Source organism: Urocampus carinirostris, chromosome 3 (genome assembly GCF_059441175.1).
Source record: "Urocampus carinirostris isolate Australia breed hairy pipefish chromosome 3, RoL_Ucar_1.0, whole genome shotgun sequence".
In the NCBI taxonomy this organism is placed as follows: domain Eukaryota; kingdom Metazoa; phylum Chordata; class Actinopteri; order Syngnathiformes; family Syngnathidae; genus Urocampus; species Urocampus carinirostris.
In genome coordinates, this window is record NC_142351.1 from 46,160,459 (window position 1) to 46,166,824 (window position 6,366).

Consider the following 6,366-nt stretch of genomic DNA (forward strand, 5'->3'; position numbering starts at 1 on the left):
CCGATTGAATCCACGGAGAAACGCCAGCCTTGATCTTGTATTCCGGAATCGGATCTTCACAATCCTGGGTTTACCATCATTCCTCAGCCTTCCATCACGAAAAACTTCCAGAATGTCCTGTTTCTCTACTCCTGGGACTGCTTCGGCGACTTCCTGAAAGAGCTGGGTATCCTGGACAGCTTCACCATTTTCTCGATGTGTCTTTGCCTCAACCACCACGAGATTATGCTTCCTAGCCTCCTTTGCTAGCATTTCCTCCATTGGGCTAGTCGACATTCTGGCAACTTCTGGCATCATCTGCGTCATAATCTCTCGGACCAAAGTTGGTACTCAGAGAGGCGTAAGAATCCTTATTATCAGCGGATAAGCCGGGGACGCAGGACTTGCAGATGTAAGTAGCTTGCTTATCTTGAATCGCGAGGCTTAGGTCCTGAACTGACAATCCAGAGCACTCGTAATGTATGTAGCGCTTGCAGTGACTGCATTGGATCATTGCTCCATGGTCCACGGCACCGCAAAAACATGGTTTAGAAACTGCCTTTCGAGGCGCCATATCGAATAAATCAAAAACTCAGTTCAATTATTGAGTAAAACAAAACAAAAACTTCGACTCGACTTCAAAATACGGCATTTAGGACCCGCCGCATTTAGCGCGCTTGCGTGCCACTTCCGCTTGCGTCCCACTTCCGCTTGCGTCAATATCTGTGTATTATTTGTTGTTGCAACATCTGTTGCAGCCTGGTCATCCTTGATGAGGATTACCTCATGTGCAGTCCCTTCTAAAGGTTTCTTAATGTTTCTCACGTTGAGGTTTTTGAGTTTACCCTCATGTAGGTTTCAGATCAGGGGATGGTGTAATAACACTCTGTAGTTTGCAATAATATGTCGTCTGTGCAGCCCTTTGAGACTCCTTGTGATAAAGGGCTATACAAATAAACATGACTCGACTTGTCTTGACTTAACTAGCCTCTGGGGTTGCTCTTGAACTGGATTTTCTTTTGGAAAGGAAAGTCAATTTTTCTTAAAATAAATACTTTTTTTTTTTAATTTTCGTGCGAAGAGGTGCTCTTCTTAAAAAATATCACTGTACTGTGTTTTGGAATTGGATGTCACCATTGTATCCATCCATATATAGTGTAAATACATGCTTCTAGCAAGCCTTGTGTGATCAAATCCTGTAGATATGGGATGGAGCAATGGAGCCACGTTTGAAGCAAACAAGCACAGTGTTTTTTATTTCATTTTGGTGATTAACATAATTTAAATGATCCTTTATTAAAATGTCAAAAGTTAAATGTGAAAATGGTATGTGTTAATTTAAATGACTTTATTCCCATATCGCCATTGTAATCGCCATGCATACGGGGATACTCCTTTGTTACTACAGTAAAACTCGGATAAGTCGGATCCAGATGGACCGGTCATTTTCATCCGACTTATCCGAGGATCCGACTTATCCGAGGTCGCAAAATTTCGAACTAAGAAGAAATTTAACTCTTAGAAAAGTGCATACTTGTATATGTAAAATGAAATACCAAGCAATGATATCTTGTAACATGAACGTGATTTATTATCAAAAAAGTTCTTAAAATGAACATGAACATGGTTGATATGAACTATGGTTAATAATACACTGTATATGAACTGGTTATGTAATTTTATCCGTACGATTCATCGTCCGTTAGATTCGTAAGTCTGTTAGGTTCGGAGTTACATTGTACTCATTTGAAAAAGTCTGTAATTTTGGTTTGTTGCATAGATAACTGGGATTGTTTCAGCAGCAACGTCTCCATCTGATCGGCAAGGTCTTCGAGTTCTGGGCATGCAGCAAGGCCGTAATACCTCAAAGTGCGCAGTGCACTGTAGGCGTCGTTGAGTTTCGGGGGCGGTCTTTCAACGTCCATTTGCTCATCCTCCTCCTCGTCACCTTCCTCCGCTGAAGGATCACGAACGACTTCAACAATTTGTTCATCTGTTAATTCCTGGACAGTTTCTACATTGTCGTCTACGCAGAGATAATCATCAGGGTTACTTGGAACTGCCTCTCCAAACAAGTCTCGTAGTCGCGACCATATGTTCCGGAAGTTTGTCACTTCCTCTTCTGAAGTGTCCTCCACGACCTCTGGTGATTCGTCACGGACTTGATCGTCGGTTCCTACATCGTCAGCGATCTCTGCAGGTCTCTCAAAACCAGCTTTTCGGTAACAGTTTTCGATGGTCTTGGCAGTCACTCGCTTCCACGCAGACTTAAGTGCGATTACTGCGTCCAAAATCGTCCATGAGAACGGAGGAGCGTTATCATCTGTTGCCTCAAGTCTTCGCAATGCCAGTGTACGTCTGTAGAAATACTTCAGGTTTTTTATGATACCCGAGTCCATCGGGTGGGTGTGCGAAGTGGTATTTGGTGGTAAAAACACCAATTCGATATTGTTCAGTTCAATGGTTGGATGCGCCGGACAATTATCCACCACAATAACGATCTTCCTCTTTTCGAACGCCATCCTCCTGTCCAACTTTTTCAGCCAAGCTTCAAACAACGACGACAGCATCCAAGCCTTCTTGTTGGCCTCATACAGCACCGGAACTTCTACGTTTTTAAAGGCTCTCGGTTTTTTACTTTTTCCGATAACCAGCAACGGCAACTTATCAGTACCGTCCATATTGGAACCCACAAGCACTGTCAGTCGAGATTTTGGTTGTTTCGCACCGTGATGAGATTGTCCAATAAAACCGATGGAATTATCCGGCAAAAGCAGCCAAAAGAGGCCCGTCTCGTCCGCGTTATAAATATCCTTTGGCTCATAATTCTTGAGTATTTCTCGCAGTTTTCCGCTTTTCCATTCTTCAACAACCTCTGTATCCACTCCGCCCGACTCCCCGGCTTTAGTAATCCGCCCAAGTCCATATCGTTTTTTGAACCTGTCGATCCACGCTGGTGCAAGTTCAGCCGATTCCGGTGAAAACTGTTGGCGAAATTTGTTAGCTTGCATTAGCATCATTCCACAGTCAATTCTGATTTCAGGCCTCGATGATTTTTGACGGAACCACAAAATCAGTGCTTTGTCGACATCTGGATGATCATTTACCCTCTGCCTTTTAGCGGTCGGAGCTCTAAAATCTGTCGCACACATATCTTTTATCTTCTTCTTGCTTTTCAGAATGTCGCTCAAAGTTTGAGGGCTCATTCCAAACTTCGCCGCGATGTCTTTTTGCTTCATGTGCTGATTCTTTTCTTGGAATTCAATGATAGCGAGCTTTTCTTCATACGTTCTAGTCTTGAGACTCCTGCCTTTGGTTTTAGAACTTGAGGCCATCGCCACACCGTAGACCGCACAGACCGCAAGGAAGTCCAAAGAAATTCACACAAACAATGGGATTATGATTACGAGGCTTTGTTCTATGACCGCGTGCTGTGATTGAGAGTGCTATCATTCAACACTGAGGAGGAGTTTGATGAATAGCCTCTGCCAATCACGGAACGCCACGTCACATCAAGAAATCTTCCCGGAAAATCTGGGAGGGCAGATTTGGGAGATGTCCTAGGCGACCTGATACCGATCCGACTTATCAGAGGCGAAAACCATTAAAAAGGGTCAATTGTACGGAAAAATCCATCCGACTTAGGCGAGGATCCGACTTATAAAATCCGACTTATGCGAGGTGTAATACTACAGAAAAGCCTAGAGAACAAACGTTCCACGCAATTTGTCCGACTTATCCGAGAATCCGACTTATGCGAGTCCGACTTATCCGAGTTTTACTGTAGTCATGTAAACGATTTATGCTTATTGCTCCAAAACTCCGACTTTTGCTGCCTGTAATGACTATACTCTGCCAACATTGTTAAGTTATATAAGGAGTCATTAAGGCCCAAGTGTTTGAGTACTTCTTACAAAGAGGCCTGCTCCTCACCACAGAGGACGATCTCCTTTACCTGTAAAAACACACTTGAGAGCTGTTCTTGAACTGAACCAAAAAATGCCATTCTTTCACTTTTGGCAGCTGGTATCAATGACAAAAGACATGTTTTGTGTTTATATCCAATTTTGATTTACTTGATTTTTTTCAGGGCAGCACGGCGGCGCAGTGGTTAGGGTGTGTGTGGCACAGTTCATGTCATGGGAACCTCCTGCGTAGGTTCAAATCCAGCTCCAGACTTCCTGTGCGGAGTTTGTATGTTCTCCTCGTGCTTGCGTGGGTTTTCTCCGGGCACTCCGGTTTCCTCCCACATTCCAAAAACATGCATTTCAGGTGAATTGTCCCTAGGTGTGAATGAGCGAGTGAGTTGTCTGTCCCCGTGTGCCCTGCGATTGGCTGGCAACCAGTTCAGGGTGTCCCCTGCCCACTGCCTGATGATTGCTGGGATGGGCTCCAGCACCCCCGCGACCCTACTGAGGATAAGCGGTGCGGCTAATGAGATGAGATGAGATGAGATGATTTTTTTCAAAATGGTAAATGGTAACAGTTGAAACATTGACTGTACCTGAGTAGCCAACGCTCAACCTGAAATGGAGGGAGTCTTTGTAAAATACTTTTTAACAGTTAGCATCCTTGGGATTTCCAGTTAGAGACCAAGAGATCAACAATGAGAGAAAATAACCATAAAGCCTTAATCAAGTTTTGGCAAAAAAAGGCTTTGAAGTCAATGTGGCATTTGTTCTTCTTTTTCCAAAAGAACAGGAATCTACAGATTTTGGGAGGCAAAAGGTTACTGATGTAGAATTTGTGGAAAAGGTCTTGCTCATAGTCAGTTATTCGGTCTTAGATAAATAGACCAAATTATTCTAATAACTCAAAACAAGCTGCAAAACCAATACAGGTTTGGAATGTTACAGAGTGTGCCCAAGTATGGTTTGTGGTAAACATACATTACATCATGTACAATCAGTCTTGTGAAAACATTCAGTAATACAGATTGAAAAATGCTAATCCAGTGGGAATGGGCACCTTTTTAAGTGTCAATGTAGTTATATCTACTATATTACTATAATGATTTTTCCAATTATCATTTGTCTCTTTCCGATACCCTTTCAACCGTAGATTATTGGGTCACTGACTTTTGGGTTCAATTTCCCTCCTCACAACTCTGGTCATTCATTTTGATTTCACTCCTATTTGACTCTCCTTCGTCACTATTTGAAGATTCGTCTCTTTTTCTCAGTGCTTGTTCATGGTCCTCCATTTCATGTCTTAAGCACTCTTGTCTCGGTGTCTCGTTGTTCCAGTAAACTAAACTCGTACTCTTCTAGATTATGAGTACAACGTGAAGAAGACTTGGACTATCGCCCTCGCTGTTTGGACTTACTCGAACACCAAACCCTTGCCGGCATTTTGTACCGCAATTGTTGGCTCGCTCACTTACTTCCTGTGTACCAAACCCTGCCTGAATAAAATGGCCTTTATCAGTGTTTGCTATATTAATCGGTATTTCTGTGTAACCGCGGTGTACGCATCCCACCAAAGATCGACATTCACGCTGGACTGGATGATGAGGTTTTTATTACAGTTGCTGCAAATTGATGAGTCACACACAACACGTGGTTAGCTCCTCTGCCGGCTTTCAACACGTTAGCAGCGCGCTGTAGACTGCCCTAAACATATCAAATAGCTTTCTTTTCAGTTTACATAAAATACATTTTAGAATATCAACCATCACAATACATTTTTACATCCATTTGAATAAGATACTTTTAACAAGAGATCGTATAGTGTTTTTTTAACGTTTACAATTAATTCAACATATTTTTCTTTAAACTGAATTTTAACCAACATCATCCTTTTTATATATATATGAGAAAATAAAAATAATAACAATAACGAGTATAAAAACGGGTACAATTTACCTGCAAATGAATGAGTCACACACAACACGTGGTTAGCTCCTCTGCTGGCTTTCAACACTATAAGGGGAATTAGCATTTTAGCACAAGATGCAACGTCCCTCAAAACGAACATAAATGGCGACAGAACGAAACGAAAATAAATCCAAACAGCTTGACAACATCAGTCACACTACTGTGCATTTTGAGAGATTTGTAAGCTTTGGTTTTAATGTTTAAAATTAACTTTTTGCGGGGCATCAAAAGATCGTGCGTTACCGTTAGCAGCGCGCTGTAGACTGCCAATGGCATCCGCCTTCCGGTCACAAGATCAAAAGCCAAACCAAACCTTACCCCATACCAGCAGGTGGCACTGTTGGACTCATCATTGCAGGACACTTACACAAAACTATACAACATATTTCAGCAGGAATTTCAACAAACCCAAAGTTATTATTACACCCGTTACATCTGCAGTTAGCTTCCGCACCACCTCGAGTGGGGGTTTTGGGGTTTTTAAGGGTTATTGTTCTATCTTCGTTATTCA